The sequence below is a fragment of the Megalobrama amblycephala genome, linkage group LG2 (genome assembly GCF_018812025.1).
Source record: "Megalobrama amblycephala isolate DHTTF-2021 linkage group LG2, ASM1881202v1, whole genome shotgun sequence".
Lineage (NCBI taxonomy): Eukaryota > Metazoa > Chordata > Actinopteri > Cypriniformes > Xenocyprididae > Megalobrama > Megalobrama amblycephala.
The window spans coordinates 58,928,340-58,948,614 of NC_063045.1; the positions used below are offsets into that span (position 1 = coordinate 58,928,340).

General features: G+C 40.2%; 1 long non-coding RNA gene across 1 annotated transcript in view; it reads left to right on the top strand.

Moving 5' to 3' along the window:
• Window positions 1-6,755: 6,755 nt before the first annotated feature.
• Window positions 6,756-20,275, top strand: part of LOC125262464 — a 35,420-nt gene continuing 21,900 nt past the window's right edge. Inside the window, exons 1-2 of the long non-coding RNA XR_007183573.1 lie at window positions 6,756-6,956; window positions 8,986-9,099. This is a non-coding gene — a long non-coding RNA (uncharacterized LOC125262464). The remainder of the gene's footprint in view (window positions 6,957-8,985; window positions 9,100-20,275) is intronic.

The following is a 20,275-nucleotide window of genomic DNA, read 5'->3' on the forward strand; positions in this document are numbered from 1 at the left end:
TGGGAAGAGAGGAGCTGCAACAATGGAGAATATGGAGGAAATAATGAACATTGCATGAAGCATGAAAACGTGTTCTAGTAGAGCTCAAAAACAAAATTAAGACTTTGAAAAAGGGCATAATAGATCACCTTTAACACAGGAAAGTATAAAGAATGTAAACAGTGCATTTTGATTTCATGCATCTCCAAAAGACCAAGACGAAGTCTCCAAGGTTTTCTGCTTTCTGTGATGTTTTCGGTCAAAAGTAAATGACGTTAAATCATGTTGTCAAATACTTCAGCAGCACATGAGCCACAGGATCATTCGTGAACAAAGCGTTGCTGACAGCCTCATGTGAAACACAAAACACTGAAAGGTTCCCGCACGCTTTCTGACTTGCACTCGACGCAGCTGGATTTTGAAACGCTAATGCCTTTGATGTGATTTGAAAGAAATGATGTATAATAGCAGGCTGTAAAACTGAGCGACACTGACAGAGAAAAACACAGATTATGACTAAGTTACTGTTGTGATATGATTGGAGAAAAAAATCACATTCAAAAAAAATCTTCAATCTCAAAGTCAACTATGTGGTCAAGGCCTCACAAAATCTGATCACACTTTACAATAAGGTCTCATTTGATAACATTAGTTAATGCATTACCTAACATGAACTAACAATGAGCAATATATTTTAAAAGCATTTATTAATCTTTGTTAATGATAGACGGATATATATTGTCTGATTCATTTATTCCATAGGGATATTTCATGATAATAGGTGGTTAACTAAGTTAAAGTGAGTGGTATTTGTCTGATCATGTGACCCTGACATAATGCCAGCGACCCATTAGATGTAAAATAAAGTAAGATTTTCTAGACCACTGATATGACTGGATTCTTCATCACATGTTTGTTAGATAGATAGATAGATAGATAGATAGATAGATAGATAGATAGATAGATAGATAGATAGATAGATAGATAGATAGATAGATAGATAGAGTTCAGTGTTCTGCAGTGACCCTCGTGTGCTTTAGTGAGTCTCTGTTTCTGCTCACTTCTCATCATCTATTCTTCAGGTGAGGCTCGTCTTCATGAAGTCCTCGTATGTTCTTCCCCTGAGTCTCACCGTCACGTTACAGTCACAGCGTTTAGCCATCTGCTCTGAGTAGAAAAGTAGATAGAGCAGAAACACAGAGGCCACACACACACACACACACACACACACACACACACACAAGTCTTTCAGGAAAGGTGACCCTCAGCTCACAGCTGAAATATGACATCTGAAAATAAAAGATCTGATCAGTTTTAGTATCATAAAAGTAAACAAAAGCAGCTCAGCAGATGTGCGTCTCTACAGCATGACAAGCTGTGACTGTGTTAGTGTGTTTGGTTATGGATTATTCATAATTTTTTTGTGCTGAGCAAGACATTTAGAATCTTCTTTTCTTTGGCTAGAAAAGTTTTTATCCTTTATGAACATATAGATTTTTTTTTCTGAGCACATTAGCTAATGTCTGTCTTATATCTATCTATCTCATTCTGCTCTGGGTCAGTTAATTTAAATCTACACTCAAAGTCCCTGGAAAACTGTATATATAAATAGACAGGCTGTATACATTAAATCTGCTCAGACATTTCCTGTCCCGACATCATCACGTATTTTCAATCAAACTCACATCAGTAATTATCGTCTCAATAGTTACAGCTCTTTCGTACTTCAGTTAATTCCCATATATTTGTGTGAGTGTGTGTTTCACAGGTGCACCGTATGGAAAAAGAGTCAGGATTGTATTATGCCACACTCGTTCAGTGTGTTCAGTGATGGACTGTTTGCACTCACTCCTGAAACACACTCTGTGTCAGGTGTCAGGTGTCAGCGTGCAGTCGCCCAGGCAAATATAAAATAATATTTGTTGACAGATTTTAAATGTTGCTTTACAGGTGCTCAAAAACACATTTAAATGGGCTTCAAGGAAAGTTCACATTCAAAACAAGTTGAACTCTGTGCACTGCATCTGTGATATGCTGTTGATCGCTATGCAAAATAACACATCTCTCAGCCTGTAAAAATATGAAAAAATGGTTTGCACTAATGCATTTTCAGTGGAAATCTAAGAGGGTTTATGTTTGTGTTAAAGCACTCATATTGATTCTTCTGTATACAAATATGTGTAGTTTGAGCTGTAAAGTGTCTTAATTATCATTTTCGAGAAGGCTCTTCTTTTCTAGGTGGATGAAAGTTTGGTTTTGAGATTGAGTTTCTAGTTTCCATGTAAACTGTCCATTTCTCTCATGCAAAAGTTACATGAGTTTACATGAGCATGAGTTCAGGTCAATACGTGATTTAATCACAGTACTCTCATATTAACAGACATAATGTTTTGTTGTTATACTTTTGAAACAGTCTGTTTTGACTACATTTTGCTCAATATGGGCTTTATAATGATCAATAGCAATACTGATATTTCATAAAAAGAAGTGGTTGATAGTCCATATAATGCTTATACACAAAGGATTAATCTTCTGATATACTGGTCTATCACTATTTATAATGTTTATCCCCATGAAACACCTTCCCCTATACACTTCCACTGAAATCACTTTGTTACTGTTAATTAAGCTTTTGTTTGTTTTTACATATATTTTTATATATATATATATATATATATATCATTATGACCACCTTCCTAATATTGTGTTGGTCCCCTTTTGCTGCCAAAACAGCCCTGACCCGTCGAGGCATGGACTCCTCTAGACCCCTGAAGGTGTGCTGTGGTATCTGGACCAAGACGTTAGCAGCAGATCCTTTAAGTCCTGTAAGTCGCGAGGTGGAGCCTCCATGGATCGGACTTGTTTGTTCAGCACATCCCACAGATGCTCAATTGGATTGAGATCTGGGGAATTTGGAGGCCAAATCAACACCTCAAACTCGTTGTTGTGCTCCTCTAACCATTCCTGAATCATTTTCACTTTGTGGTGGGACACATTATCCTGCTGAAAGAGGCCACAGCCACCAGGGAATACCGTTTCCATGAAAGGGTGTACATGGACTGCAACAATGCTTAGGTAGGTGGTACGTGTCAAAGGACCCAAGGTTTCCCAGCAGAACATTGCCCAAAGAATCACACTGCCTCCCCACATGCATCAATGTCATGTCGCCGGTTCACCACTGTTTCTTCCTTGGAGCACTTTTGATAGATACTGACCACTGCAGACCGGGAACACCCCACAAGAGCTGCAGTTTTGGAGATGCTCTGATCCAGTCACAATTTGGCCCTTGTCAAACTCACTCAAATCCTTACGCTTGGCCATTTTTCCTGCTCCTGTTCACTTGCTGCCTAATATATCCCACCCACTAACAGGTGTCGTGATGAAGAGATATAATCAGTGATATTCACTTCACCTCTCAGTGCTCATAATGTTATGCCCGATTGGTGTATATATATATATATACAGTAAATATACCAAATGGACAGAGGGAATATTTTATTATTTAATATATATAAATAGCCTTTCATGTCTGCCATATTTCTTTAAAAAGTACAATTTTTAAAGATCAGTTAAAGAAAGTGGCTAATTTAAGTTTGCAATGGTTTAAGTCTTTCATTTCTCAAGGTAGAGTGAAAATGTTTCTGCACTAAACTATGAACCTGCTCGAATCAATATGACAAACTTTAATAGACTCATGAACAGCAGGAGGAACCTTTTAAAATGCAAAGCAGCGTGCTCCAATTTACCTCCTCAATATTTTGCTCATAATCAAGTGTATCAGCAATTAAATGCACACATTATCATGACCTTGGCATGGCGGATGATAAGACACGCAGATCGGAAGGATACGTAAGCCGCAGGTTTATTTCATCGCAGTGACCGAGGCCTGATTACTCGCACGGGCGTCTCCATTACCCTGCTTGTCACAGGTTTTAAGGCATCTAATCAGGCTGCATGTTTTATTCAAATTTCCCACTGATGTGTTGCTCTACACTTAATTTGCCCTGATGATGGCGATAATGATGCTCGGCTCAAATGAAAACGGTTTCACGGCAACACAGACACAAAATCGTTATGGAAGTTGATCCTGCAGAAGATCCAAAGGTCATCCAAACACCACATGTAATTAACATACAACTTGTGTATGTTAATTATACATAATACATTTCTGATATCATTTGACCTTACACTCTAAAAAATGCTGGGTTAAAAACAACCCAAGTTGGGTTGAAAATGGACAAACCCAGTGATTTGGTTGTTTTAACCCTGCGATTGGGTTAAATGTTTGTCCAACCTGCTGGGTAGTTTTATTTAACTCAACTATTGTTTAAAAATGACAGTATTACTTGCTTAAAATGAACCCAAAGTATGTTGGAAATTAACATTTATTAATAAGTTTAATGAATAATAATTAAACAATAAACTTTTATTAAATTCCTTATTAATAAATGTTCACCTTTTGATTATTGTTGTTGCCTCTAATAATTATGTGTCTGATTTTTAATTTCCAACCTATTTTGGGTTCATTTAATCCAGCCATATAGTCAAAAACAATAAACAATTGTTGGGTTAAATAAAACTGCCCAGCACATTGGGCAAACATTTAACCCATCGCTGGGATAAAACAACCAACTTGGGTTGTTTTTAACCCAGCATTTGTAGCATGTTTCTAAGTGAAACAACATAAAAACAGGATTACACAGAAATATTGGGTGAAATTCCAATATTCCATATTTATTTCATATTAAAGGTGCCCTCGAATGAAAAATTGAATTTACCTCGGCATAGTTGAATAACAAGAGTTCAGTACATGGAAATGACATACAGTGAGTCTCAAACTCCATTGTTTCCTCCTTCTTATATAAATCTCATTTGTTTAAAAGACTTCCGAAGAACAGGCGAATCTCAACATAACACCGACTGTTACGGAACAGTCGGGGAGTATGCCCCCAATATTTGCATATGCCAGCCCATGTTCCCAACATTATGAAAAGCATTAGACAAGGGCAGCCAGCATTAACGTCTGGATCTGCACAGCTGAATCATCAGACTAGGTAAGCAAAAACAATAACAACAGCGAAAAATGGCAGATGGAGCAATAATAACTGACATGATCCATGATATCATGATATTTTTAGTGATATTTGTAAATTGTCTTTCTAAATGTTTCGTTAGCATGTTGCTAATGTACTGTTAAATGTGGTTAAAGTTACCATCGTTTCTTACTGTATTCACGGAGACAAGAGCCATCACTATTTTCATTTTTAAACACTTGCAGTCTGTATAATTCATAAACACAACTTCATTCTTTATAAATCTCTCCAACAGTGTAGCATTAGCCGTTAGCCACGGAGCGCAGCCTCAAATTCATTCAGAATCAAATGTAAACAATATAACAGTATACAATAATTACATATTCCAACACATGCATGCCGCATGCATGACGAACACTTTGTAAAGATCCATTTGAGGGTTATATTAGCTGTGTGAACTTTGTTTACACACTGTTTAAGGCAAGCGCGAGCTCCGTGGGCAGAGAGCACGAGATTTAAAGGGGCCGCACAGCATAAATCGGCTCATATTTAATGATGCCCCAAAATAGGCAGTTAAAAAAATGAATTAAAAAAAATCTATGGGGTATTTTGAGCTTAAACTTCACAGACACATTCAAGGGACACCTTAGACTTATATTACATCTTGTAAAAAAAACGTTCGATGGCACCTTTAAGCTATTAGTTCACTACTTTTCAGTATTGAATGAAATAATTGTATGTATACATTTATATACACATGCACTCTGAAAAATGCTGGGTTAAAAACAACCCAAGTTGGGTTAAATATGGACAAACCCAGCAGGTTGGGTTAAAGGGCACCTATTATGCCCTCTTTCACAAGATGTAATATAAGTCTCTGGTCTGGTCAAGTTTCAGCTTAAAATACCCCATAAATTTGCCCCTATTTGGGGGTGAGCAAAAACATGCCTTTTACTATATTAATATATTGCTGGCTAAAAAAATAAATCCAAATTTGGTTGAAAAAAAAAATGGCTGGGTGAAAACAAACCAATCCTTGGGTTTGTCCATATTTAACCCAGCACAGTGTGGAAAAAAAAGTATCTTCATAATTTTTCAGCCTTTGTGTCGAGACTCCACCTATGACACCTCCTCCCTTAAAATACTTCCTACATACGCAGCTCTAGCAGCACAGACAGCATCATAGTGCTCAGTCATGCTCTCGCTGATGTCCTCAATGTCACACGGGAAAAACGAAAGGATCCGTGGAGCTTTATTGCTGCGGGTCCGTCATAAATCAAGCTCAGCTGAGCTCTGGAATCAACATAAGCGATTACCAACCACTTGAGTAAGAAGACAGTGACTCATCAAGTGTCCTCAGGGTTTAGTGAGGCTAAACCGTTTAAAACGTCTCAAAGAAATTACATACAACCTCCCAGCTCAAAGTCAAATCTTAAATCATATGGCGGCAATACGTATGATGGCATTTACCCTAGTAATACCATGCTATTTTTTATAGTATCTTGGTGATCATTCAGTACAATGAAATTTACCATCTTTTTGACATTTACCATGATAATACCAAGATATTACGTTGAATACCATATTGATGGTTGTAATAATGCAGTACTATAGTATATATTGAAATCTCATTGTATTACATTTCTTTTTTTTGGGGGGGGGGGCATGGTACTCTAATAATACCCTGTTTTTGGACATTTACTGTGGTAAATTCACTCCACCATGAGAGTAAACATTGTTTTTGTGAGAACAAATGGATCTAGATCATTATTCATTAATGATTTCTTATATGAGTGAAATGAATGTCATTATATCACATGTGATTATGAGCTCTATGTCTGTGATTCAGGTGGATGTCTGGTGATTTCTTTCAAGCGTTATCCCTCCGTCTGCGGGAATGACTTCCATATGTCAGCTGAAAGACCACCTCAAGTCCATTACGTGGTAATTGGGTCACTTGTCTTCTGCTGAATCTTTTCTTTCTCACACTGAATAAAGGATGATTTTTCTGGGCTGGTTATAGAGAGCAGAGTAACACCACCTGTCAGAAGCAACACACATCTACTGCTGATAAAAAGCTTCTGTTTATAATAATACAAACAACTTGATCTAGATGAGTTTGTGTATACCAGAGTTTAATCATCATGTTCTCTGGTTAATGAATTAATGCTCCAAAAATCCCAAAGGATTTTCTAATGGAGTGTGTATCATAATTTGGCACCAGTCCTGTTCATCCAGCAGGATCTTATTTGACTCTTGGCAGATTCTCAGAGGATGTTTATTGGATCCCATTAGGATTGGTTACAAATTATGATGGAATTTCATTAGCGATCTTGTACAGATTTTGACTATGATTACGAAACTAACCTGATGTCATACAGTGTCTTTAAATATCTTCCAGTGAGATGCCTATATAGGGAACGTTTTAATATTAACCAGATGCATTTGTGGAGAAGGCAAGGTCAGTGAAAAAATATCAAATGCTGATTTTGTTCAATACTGAATAGTATGGATGGTTGAGTGCAATTAAAATGGACTGTTTTATCCGGTAATTAATTTTATGTGATGTATTTCATGCTTTGTAGAGATACATGCTTATATTTATCCTCAAGAGGATGTTTTTCTGGATCTCATTAGATATTTTAGTAATGGTTCCAAATTATGATGGAATTTCATTAGCGATATTGTACAGAATTTAACTATGAATACAAAACTAACCTGTCATACAGTGTCTTTAAATATGTTCTGTTCCAGTGAGCTGCCTATGTAGGGAACATTTTGCACACTGGACATGTAATTATTCCACATAATTACGCTAATTTTAACCTCCTAAGATATCCTTTTTGGAAAGGACAATCCCAGAATGCATTGAAAAACAAAACAAGGAAATGTTGATTATAAATATTTTTGTGCAATACTGAATAGTATGGATTTAAAAAACTTTACTTTTATTAAAAATGTGCCCAGTAATTGTGTGTGATGCATTTTTATGCTTATTACAGTACGGCCTGGTAAAAAAAAAATATAGATTTCTCGATTTGAATCGATTCTCATTTTTACGAACCGATATCGAATCGATTAGCTTACCCTTTCAGTTGAATGAACCAAACATTTTAGCACGCTTCCTATCCAATTAAATCGCAGTAAGCTTTGTGTTTTGTTACTTTTGATATGAAACAAATTCTCTGATTTCAAAACATCCGTTTTGCCGCAGTTTAATGTGACGTGACAGATCGCTGTTGCACGTGTGCGCTGATCATCGCCTCTGCTTTAATACCAGTTAAAGTGTGAAATAAACTTGAATGAACATCTGAAGGTATCATGGCTCATGTAATTGCTCAATCGGTGTTTCAACCGCGGAAAGACGTCAATCAATTGTTCAGCTTGTAAACAATGTCACATAACGTCTCTTTTACCTCAGAAAAAAACATTCAGTGAGCATAAACTCATTAGTTAGAAAATGAGATCTAGAGGGGAGTATTTTGTTAAATATGTGCACCATATTCATTATAATTTTTAATGTTTTTCAATATTTAATGCATGTTTGTATAAATCTGTCAAGTTTTTATGACAGACACCATTTGGAGTAGAAATATAATTATGTAATTGTAACTTTATTATTTAATTTAAGTGTTTGTTTACAAATCAGTTCATTTTAACCTTCAAAATTATAGTAATGTAGTACCAGCTCACTCCCATGTATAGTTTACAGCATTAGTTGAGAAAATTTACCATGTCTTGTACCTGATGATATATATCCAAAATAATCAGTTTCAAATCGAATTGAATTGGAATCGAATCTAATCGAATCGCGAAATTTGTCAATACCCATCCCTATATTACAGTAAACATGCTTACTGTACGTCAAACTCTATGTAAGACCTTTATTATTCAGTGTGTTTCATATTCTGCTAATGGCACAGTAATGCATGATGTGAGTGTATCTTTTGTCTCATTTATGTCTCTATAACAGTGGACTGAAGTGAGGCGTGGAGCTGATCAATGACTCAGACAATCGCTCAACATGACGTGTGCACGAACCCAGAAACCCGAGAGCTTGATTCCTGAAAGACCTGCAGATCTCCTCGTAAGTTACTGCCTGAGTTCCTCTGCACATTGTGAAATGAAAGGAAACTGTATGTTAAGTTGATGATGCTCTTGTTTAGTGACTCATCCCTCCCTCATAATTAAACCTGCCATGACAGACGATCAAGATTAATGGCATGTGCTTATCACACTAACTCACTGTCAGTCGCAGCACAGCGTCGGGTCATAGCGGTCAAAATCTCGTGAAGAACATACTCAGGTCATATTTCACCCCAAAAGTAAGAAAATGATGTGCTGAATTGTCGTGAAATGGTCATCGGCTTAATATTCTTCATGCATTTTCATTTCAAAGTGAAATTTGACCTGGACGTGTTTTTATTCAGGGTTTCCCCTGTAGAGTGTGTAGATGTTTACCAAGCACTTTTAGCACTTCTGAAGTGAGTTTTTCTCCTGAAGGCTCGAATGAAACTCAGTTGGAATTATTTATAGTGAATTTAGAATTGATATATTTCTACATTTACTCCATGAATTAATGAAGAAGTAAGATTATTCTCTAAATGATCAAACGTTTCACACCATCAGCCTAAACATTTGTCTGAAGTGTGTTTGTTACCCATAGTGCACCGCGGCCTCTCATTACACCCGAAACAAAGCAGGAAAAGTGTGAGGAGCGTCTGCTGTGAATTCTGATGCGTGTATTGATCGCGGTGTGCGAGGAAGCCCATCTCTCTCAGCGGTGGCCGTAATCTATAGCACGTTCTCTGTGGATATCCATTTTTTGCATGAGTGCTTTTTACTGCAGCAGTTCTGCAGGACTTTGAGACCAGGACCTCGCTCAGATTATTCTTATAAAACATGCTCAGATTCATCATGTGAGTTATTGATCTCCTATTTCATATCATGCCATTTACAGGGTGGGTGACGGAGTCAAGCCCCTCATCTGTGGCAGTAAAAGAGATTTCAGTGTGGCTTTATGTTAAGTACTGTATGCTGATTTGAAATCGTCATGCAGTTATTCAGCTGCTTGAATCACCTGTGCTAGAACGTAAAGATGAAGGTCAAACTCTCATTTAGATGTGTAAAAACTGGAATGTTATATGCAATGAATAGTAAAATCCATCATATGCCAGTATTAGATCGATGTTTGACTCGAGCATTAGTGTAATCTAATCCGTGAATGATTATACAGACCATACCGAAGAAAATCTGGTTACAGTTTCTACAATGTCTGTCTTTTTGGAACAAAACTTTATGGTTGCTGCTGGGGTGTTCTGGATGGTTGCTAGGGCGTTGCTATGCAGTTTCTAAGGTGTTCTGTGTTTTTATTGCATTAATTTGCTGTTACAAGGGTGTTCTAGGTGGTTGTTAGAGTGTTGCTAGGTGGTTTCTAGGGTACTGTTTTGAGGTAATTAAAGCGCCCTGTGTGATGCTTAGCACATTGCTATGCAGTTGCTATGGTGTTGTTAAAGTGTTCTAGCATTAATTTGCTGTTGCTTGGGTGTTCTAGATGGTTGCTAGGGTGTTTTTTGGTGGTTTCTAGGGCATTGTTTTGTGGTTATTAAGATGCCCTGTGTGGTGCTTAGCATGCTGCTATGCAGTTGCTATGGTTTTGTGGGTCATTGCCGTGGCGTTGCTAGGTGGTTGCTAAAGTATTCTAAATGTTCGGTGCAATCTTATATGGTTGCTGAGGTGTTCTGGGTGGTTGCTAGGACATTGCTATGCAGTTTCTAGGTTGTTAGGTTGTTACTGATTTAATTTCCTGTTACTAGAGTATTCTAGCTGGTTGCTAGAGTGTTTCTAGGACATTGTTTTGTGGTTGTGTGGTGCTTATCACATTGCTCTGCAGTTGCAATGGTTTTGTGGGTCGTTGCCAGGAAGTACTTTGCAATGTTATATGGTTGCTGAGGTGTTCTGGTTGGTTGCTAGGGTGTTGCTATACTGTTTCTAAGATGGTTTAGGTTTTTATTACAATTTGATTGCAATTACAATATTACAATAGTAATTTGCTGTTACCACTATGTGGTTGCTAGGTGGTTTCTAGGGCACTATTTGTTGTTATTAAAGTGCCCTGTGTGGTGCGCAGCACATTTCTCTGCAGTTGCTATGGTTTTGTGCATCATAGCCAGGGAGTTTCTAGGTGGTTGCTAAAGTGTTTTAAATGTTCAGTGCAATGTTATATGGTTGCTGAGATGTTCTGGTTGGTTGCTAGAGTGTTGCTAGGTGGTTTCAAGGGCATTGTTTTGTGGCTATTAAGGTGTCCTGTGTGGAGTACATTGCTATGCAGTTGCTATGGTTTTGTGGGTTATTGCCAAGGAGTTGCTAGGTGGTTGCGAAAGTGTTCTAAATGTTCAGGGCAATGTTATTTTGTTGCTGAGGTGTTCTGGGTGGTGGCTTGGGTATTGCTAGGTGGTTTCTAAGTGGTTATTAAAGGATTAGTTCACTTTTAAATAAAATTTTCCTGAAAATGTACTCACCCCCATGTCATCCAAGATGTTCGTGTCTTTCTTTCGTCAGTCAAAAGAAATTAAGGTTTTTGATGAAAACATTCCAGGATTTTTTTTTTCCTTATAGTGGACTTCAATGGCCTCCAGACGGTTGAAGGTTAAAATTACAGTTTTAAAATTACACAGGTGCCCTGTGTAATGCTTAGCACATTGCTATGCAGTTGCTATGTTTTCTGGGTAATTTCCAGGGAGTTGCTAGATGTTTGCTAGATGGTTGCTAAAGTGTTCATTGCAATAGAGCATCCTGCAGCAGAAGGTTAACTTTATTCCCACTGAAATCAAAACACGATCACGCTTATGATACTCTGCCGCTGTCTGTTTATTCATTCGTAATCTTCATTTAAAGTCATCATAAGTTGCAGTGTTTACAATAATTAAATTTGAATGCCTTCAGTGAGGTGTCAAATGCACTGATAAAACATTGATTAGAGCATTTGAAGTCCATCCGTCCTCTGCGGCTCTCGTTCTGAAGCTTCGGTAGATAATTACTGCCAGTCTATATCTGATTAGCAATCCTGTGGGACTGAACGCTACACGGAAAAACATCTCCACGCACCGGCCAATTACAAATGACACTACACACTCCTCTTGTCAGTTTGTATCCATCATAATCATCATGTGCAGTTCGCTGAGAATATTAATGTGACATTTATTGATACAAAGGAGACCCGCGGTGCGCCGAGGTCCTCCGGTTGTGCAGTGTGCCCCGTCGTGTCAACCCGCCGCAGGAAACACGCTGTACATTCTGACGGGGTCGCAATCGGGGTCACTGCAACAGAACTCTGAGTGAATGCACATAGCAGGCTCGTTCCGACGGATATTATTCATGGAATCATCTCATGCGCTTTCTTGAGTTACAGTCTCAATCGTGGAATAAATGCGAAGCAGCGTTTGGTATCGACAAACAATATGAAATAAGAGTGAAATACAATATTAGCAAAGTAAACAAAGGCCTACGTGATATTTTGTGGCATCTGAAAGATTCCCCCTGTGAAGTGCATAAAATACATTTTATTCTCAAGATGCACCATAATGAATTGATTTCCAGAAAATGCTTTTCAATATCACCTCTGCAACCAGCCGCGGTGAAAGCAGTGTGCAGCTGTGGGCCGTAACATCTGTAAGTACATGAGATATTAATTGAGCCGCGTTCAGTGCCTCTTCCAAAACCCTGAGAGATCTGATAACGTAAAGACATAGATCATAGGGTTTTGTGAGCAGCAGATACTGATCTGAGGCGCCTACATAAATAAGAGCGATCTGTTAGATGTGAAGCCTGCTGCTCATGTTTTATTGATAGTCGCCTGCCTTACCTTCAGCCCGGCGATAAGTCTTTCCAGCCGCGCGTAGCTCAATAATCCCACAGCACTTGAGCAAAACTCACAGCTACACTGCCTGCTTTAGAGTGTCAAGTGAATTATGACGTGTCCCCGTGTTTGTGAAGTACATGCTGGGAAAATTTAAGCAATATTGTTGATGCTGCTTCATAAATGGATAAGCTGTTTTTCACTGGTTGGTTACACATTGTTGTTTATAGTTGTGTTTATAGTTGCATAACATGTCAAAATTATATTTTATGCCTATGCAAAAGTTGCAGCCACAATGCTAGAATGTTAAGGGTGCTTGCCAGGGCGTTGCTATGAGGTTGCTAGGATGTTCTGTGTGGTTGCTAGGGTGTAGCCATGAAGTTGCTAGGCTGTTAGGATTAGTGTTAGGTGGTCCTTGTCAGGGCCTTGTTATGAGGTTGTTAGAGTGTTAACAGTGGTTGCCAGGGTGTTATATACGGTTGCTATAATGATCTGTATATTTGCCAGGGCGTTGCTATGAGGTTGCCAGGGTGTTTTAGGTGATTGCCAGGGCGTTGCTATGGGTGCTCTGTGTGGTTGCTGGGATGTTGCTATGAGGTTGCTAGGCTGTTAGGATTAGTGTTAACGATGGTTGCCAGGGTATTGCTAGGATGTTCTGTGTAAGTGCCAGGGCATTGCTATGAGATTGCTAGGGTGTTCTGTGTGGTTGCCAGGGTGTTGCTATGAGACTGCTAAAATGTTCTGCATATTTGTCAGGGCATTGCTATGAGGTTGCTAAGGTGAGGTGTTCTGCATGGTTACCGGGGCATTGCTATAGAGATTGCTAGGGTGTTATGTGTGGTTGCTAGGGTGTTGCCATGAGGTTGCGAGGCTGTTAGGATTAGTGTTAATGGTAGTTGCCCGGGCATTGCTATGAGGTTGCTTAGGTGTTCTGTGTGGTTGCTTGCCAGGGCATGACTATGAGGTTGCTAGGGTGTAGCCATGAGGTTGCTAGGCTGTTAGGATTAGTTTTAGGTTAGTCGTTGTCAGGGCCTTGCTATGAAGTTGCTAGTGTGTTAACGGTGATTGTCCAGGGTGTTGCTGTGAGGTTGCTAAAATGTTCTGCATATTTGCCAGGGTATTGCTATGAGGTTGCCAGGGTGTTCTGAAAGGCAGTTTCCCGGGATTTGCTATCAGGTTACTTGGGTGATTCTGTGTGGTCACTAGGATGTTGCCATGAGGTTGCTAGGCTGTTAGGGTTAGTTCTAGGTTAGTCGTTGTCAGGGCCTTATTATGAGGTTGCTAGAGTGTTAACGGCGGTTGCCAGGGTGTTGCTGTGAGGTTGCTAAAATGTTCTTCATATTTGCCAGGGCATTGCTATGAGGTAGCCAGAATGTTCTGGGTGATTGCCCAGGCATTGCTATCAGGTTACTTGAATGTTCTGTGTGATTGCTAGGATGTTGCCATGAGGTTGCTAGGATGTTCTGTGTAGGTGTCATGGCATTGCTGAGATTGCTGTGGTGTTCTGGGTGGTTGCGAGGTTGCTGGACTGTTCTGCATATTTTGCCAGGACATTGCTGAGTACAGTTTAATGCATTTTCTTATGCAGAAAGACGTTTTGTCAACAGAAATATAAAGTCATTACTGCGTGTGTAACCAGTGGATTGCAGTGCCAAGCGTGATGTGCGGTCAGCTACACCAGATATAAAACACTTTAGTCTCTGTGTTGTGTAGCTTTGGAGTTGTTGGACAATCAGACACGGGGCATCAGGCAGCAGTTTCTCTGGATCTTTTATTTCCTGACATAAAACACAAAGCAGCCTACAATGCAAAAGGGAAGAGGAAGAAACAGAACAAGAAGCACTCATTTCAGGCACCTACACCTGTCACAATGTGTTGCTGTAGAGACGAGGCGAATACAGAAATCTACAAATATAGGGCTTTATTCACACTAAGAAGCATAACATTAGCCCAACATATCAAATCAAACAATAGAACCGACCAAGGAGTGCGGGGAGTGAGTCCAACTTAAAGGGAGTGCTGACGAGGACAACAGGTGCAGGGAATCTGAGGAAATGGGGCGAATACTGAATGAGGGAAGTGAGTTCAGGTGTGCAGACAAAGAGGATCGTGGGAACTGGAGTCCGGGAAGGCGTGGTTGTAACAACACCAGAGCTGAACAATTTAGTGTGAATTCTACTTAATACATACATTTAACAGTATAATTTCTATACCTGTTATGTGTGCAAGTAAATCATACAAGTTTCTTCCATTTTGTACAAAATAAAGGTGTCATTATGTGCATGAAGAAATAAACTTGTGTGAATTATATACTGACTTTACATTTCTGTTGAAATCCAACTGGCTTTTTGTCTTTCTCTGTATGAAATGAATAAATATGAAATTAACCAATAAATGAAGACCATTGCTGTCAATCACATTTTTCTTTCTTTTTTTTTTTTTTCTTTTTTGTAGATGAAGAGGAACGAGTTGCAATTTTTTGGTTTTGAAATGATAATTTAGAAATTGCAATCATATTACATGTGGACTGACTAAGCATGCAAGATTCCTAAATTTGAAACTCTTTTTAATAAAACCTTAACACAGAAATGTGTTTGACATTTAAAAGAATAAGACTGGCAATAATTGTGATCGTGATGCAGATTATATCACATTTTCAGCTTTCTACCAAACCCATTACGGCAGGAGAAACAGTCTTTAATTATGGTCTGAGAACAGATAAGACAGTGAAAAGCCATCTGAATTCAGCATGTTTCCATTTTTATCGATTATAGAGTTTCAGCACCTGTCATGCTGTTTGGTTTAGCCCGTCTGAAGCGCTCTGCTGCAATAATGAAGAAATGTTTTTTCTATAGATGACAGGGAGGTATCCAAATCACATCAACTGCTCACTGGGGTACCTCAGGGATCAGTCCTTGGGCCCCTCCTCTTCTCCATATACATTACATCACTGGGACCCATTATACAGGTCCATGGTTTCTCCTACCATCGCTATGCTGAAGACACACAGCTATATTTTTCATTTAATTTTTTCATGGGATCCAGATGGTCCCATGGTAGCTGCACAGATCTTAGACTGTCTGGCAGACATCTCAGCCAGGATGAAAGAACATCACCTAGCTAAGACAGAGCTCTCTGTCAGTACAGCACCAGTTTACCATCTAGCTTGGTTCATCAATGAAAATCCCATAGAGTTCGGCCAGGAATCTTGGAGTAATTCTTGATGATCAGCTGACCTTTAAAGATCATATTGCAAGAACAAGATGATGCATGATGTAGGTTTGCACTGCACAATATTAGGAAGATCAGGCCTTTCATAACAGAGCATGCAACACAGCTTTATGCCCAGGCCCTTGTCATTTCTAGGCTGGACTATTGCAATGCTCTTCTGGCTGGTTTTCCAACATGTGCAATAAAACCTCTTCAAATTATTCAAAACACTCCAGCACGTCTTGTCTTCAATGAGCTCAAGAGAGCCCACGTCACACCTCTCTTTATCTCTCTGAATTGGCTTGCCTGCCTCCCATGCTGGAGACACCGGTTCAAATCCCTCTCGGAGCAGGTCGAGTCGTACGGGTTACATTTGGTGCCGTGACCCGGATGGGAGTGAGGTTTAGGGGGTGAGTGTAACGGAGGCCAGCTAGTAAGTGTTGTGTGAGTAAACCTCACTCGACTGGCCTCAAGAGCCGCACATCTCATGCCGGAGATACCGGTTCAAATCCTACTCGGAGCAGGTGGAGTAGGACCGGTTACATTTGGTGCTGTGACCCAGATGGGAGTGAGGTTTATGGGGTGAGTGTAACGGAGGCCAGCTAGTAAGTGTTGTGTGAGTAAACCTCACTCGACTGGCCTCAAGAGGCACACATCTCATGCCGGAGATACCAGTTCAAATCCCGCTCGGAGCAGGTGGAGTAGAACCGGTTACATTTGGTGCCGTGACCCGGATGGGAGTGAGGTTTAGGGGGTGAGTGTAACGGAGGCCAGCTAGTAAGTGTTGTGTGTGTAAACCTCACTCGACTGGCCTCAAGAGGCGCACATCTCATGCCGGAGATACCGGTTCAAATCCCGCTCGGAGCAAGTGGAGTAGGACCGGTTACATTTGGTGCCGTGACCCGGATGGGAGTGAGGTTTAGGGGGTGAGTGTAACGGAGGCCAGCTAGTAAGTGTTGTGTGTGTAAACCTCACTCGACTGGCCTCAAGAGGCGCACATCTCATGCCGGAGATACCGGTTCAAATCCCGCTCGGAGCAAGTGGAGTAGGACCGGTTACATTTGGTGCCGTGACCCGGATGGGAGTGAGGTTTAGGGGGTGAGTGTAACGGAGGCCAGCTAGTAAGTGTTGTGTGAGTAAACCTCACTCGACTGGCCTCAAGAGGCGCACATCTCATGACGGAGATACCGGTTCAAATCCCACTCGGAGCATTTGGTGCCGTGACCCGGAGGCAGTGAAGTTTAGGAGGGTGAGTGTAACAGTGGCCAGCTAGTAAGAGCTGTGCAAGTAAACCTAACTCCCCTGGCCTCAAGACACACTGGCGACTGACATTAGAGACTGGGTCTTTAGCATCCTTGTTAGCGCCCGCCTCCCATGCCGGAGAAGCTTATTGAATTCTGCTCAGAGCAGGTTGAGTAGGACCGGATATATTCAGTGCTGCAACCTGGATGAGTTTCAGTCATCATTCAAGATAGTTAAAAGGGAGGGATTAAGGAATAATGAGAACATAGACAAAGGAATAGTGAAAGTATAGAAGTTTTTTTTTTCAGCAAGATGCAGGGTGGAGTGAGATTTACTCGCACAACTCTTACTAGCTGGCCTCCGTTACACTCACCCTCCTAAACCTCACTCCCATCCGGGTCATGGCACCAAATGTAACCAGTCCCTGCTCTGCACGGGATTCAAACTGGCATCTCTGGCATGAGAGGTGTGCCTCTCGAGGCCAGTTGAGTGAAGTTTACTCGCACAGCTCTAACTAGCTGGCCTCTGTTACACTCACCCACCTAAACCTCACTGCCTCCGGGTCACGGCACCAAATGTAACCAGTCCCTGCTCTGCACGGGATTCAAACTGGCATCTCTGGCATGAGAGGTGCGCCTCTCGAGGCCAGTTGAGTGAAGTTTACTCGCGCAGCTCTTACTAGCTGGCCTCTGTTACACTCACCCACCTAAACCTCACTGCCTCCGGGTCACGGCACCAAATGTAACCGGTCCCTGTTCCGAGCGGGATTCGAATCGGCATCTCTGGCATGGGAGGTGCTCCTCTTGAGGCCAGTTGAGTGAGATTTACTCACACAGCTCTTACTAGCTGGCCTCCGTTACACTCACCCCCCTAAACCTCACTCCCATCCGGGTCACGGCACCAAATGTAACCAGTCCCTTCTCCGAGCAGGATTCGAACCGGCATCTCTGGCATGGGAGGTGCGCCTCTTGAGGCCAGTTGAGTCAGGTTTACTCGCACAGCTCTTACTAGCTGGCCTCCGTTACACTCACCCACCATACTTTACTGAAACTTTCAAAAATCTCTTGCTGTATTCCTCAACAAGTCGTTTTGGATAAAAGCGTCTGCTAAATGAATAAATGTAAATGTCTGTCTGCCGTCTTTGCTTCTTGACTGCAGCAGCTATTGTCCTTGTTTTGTCCTCTGCTGTTGAAACTTGTTGTCTGAGCTGTACATTAAACTACATTTGCTGACTGCTGTCCAAAAACATCCTCATTAGTTTTATTCAAAGAATGATAATTAGTTTTATAACTTTACCTCAAGCACCTTCATCATGTGGATTGTCAAAACTGTTAATAATGTTTTTGGTTTGTTTTGATTTTGTCGTGACATAGAATCGCCCACGATTGCAAACAATTAATAAATGAAACTGAGGAAAAGTGACTGTCGGATACAGAAATACCCATTTTATGCTAAAACAGATGCTACATGCCATTTACTTTATAAAATAAATAATGCTAGATTTTTTCTTTTTTTGTAGTACATGCCTCCATCATGTTAAGGAGTTGTACGTAGTTGCCAGCGTATTGCTTTGCGGTTAATAAGGTTTTTTGAGTGTTTTATGACCCTGCTATGCAGTTGCTGTTCTGTGATACTATAATCCAGGAAAGAAACAAAGTTCTAGATTACAATAAATGAAACATTCAAATCATCTGCTAATGCATCTTTATGTCACTTATATTATCTATTTCTACAATATCTTCCATCTGTTTTCCATATTCATATCTGCTGTCCGCTGCATTTAAGGGCATCCGTATCTCAGTATAATTATTCACCCTCTGCTCTGTAATGCATCACTGCTGTTGTTTACAGCTCAAGGTCACGGCTCTACATCGAGACAAAGAAACTGTTGATGGATTAGTATTTTGCCAGCTTCTGGACTACATGAGACAGATGCTGCGTTTCCAAGATGAAGAAACGGCCTGTTTTGCTGTCAGAATCTGTTTAATGCCACATGAGTAATGTCTCTGGCTGGAGCGTTTCTGCATGACCTTACAGCATTAAAGCACATTTAAACGCATCACCCTGGTGGGTCTCTTCACACTTAATCTTATGTCAAAAAAGAGGCCATTCATATTTACTACACTCAGAAAGTAAATGTTGGCAGCTGAATAAATGTCAAGGTTTATGACATGCTTCCCTTGTCTTTTATCAAAGCGCATAAGCTCTTTTAAACCGCACCGCTCATGCCATTCACGAACAAAAAGACGAGCGATTGCCATCAAATATCATTCAGCATTATACAGACGTCAAGTCATTCAACTTAAAATCTGTTGAAGTGTAAAAAGTCTTTTTGGGGGGAAAATGACTTGATGTGAACCACAACGAATACCTTGAGCAATCATCTAAGTCTAAAAGAAGTGGGTGAGATATTCTTACATGCAAGTCAATCGTAACTAGTACTAGTGCTCTTAGTGATGTGATTAAACCTTTACCACCAAGTCTTGAAGCTGTGTGTGGGCGTCATCCTGCAGCATTTGTGATTTTTATTATAATAGCATAACTAATACTAAAATAACAGTGACCTGAGATGTGCTGTTATTTTACTAAGTGATCAGACATACAATCTTGAAAAGTAGCATACTGTATTGACCAGATTTTTTAAATGTACAATCAGTGGTGACATCTCTCTCTTGATGTTATAATGACTGTCAGGGTCTCATTTGGAATAAACTGTGAAGTGAAGCAGCACACTGTGTGTTTAGCGCCTACGGCTGTGTTTGTTTTACCGTTTGCCATTGTCGCCCGTTCAAGGCCGAGCCAATTAAAAAGTGCTCTGCAAACTCACTTGTGCGACAACAGATTGAGCTTAAAAAAGTGACAAACACACCCGTCGCATATGAAAAGGAACACATTTACACATTGTAAATGAGCATTGACAGATTTTCTGTACTCCAATTATGTAGAAGTTTTG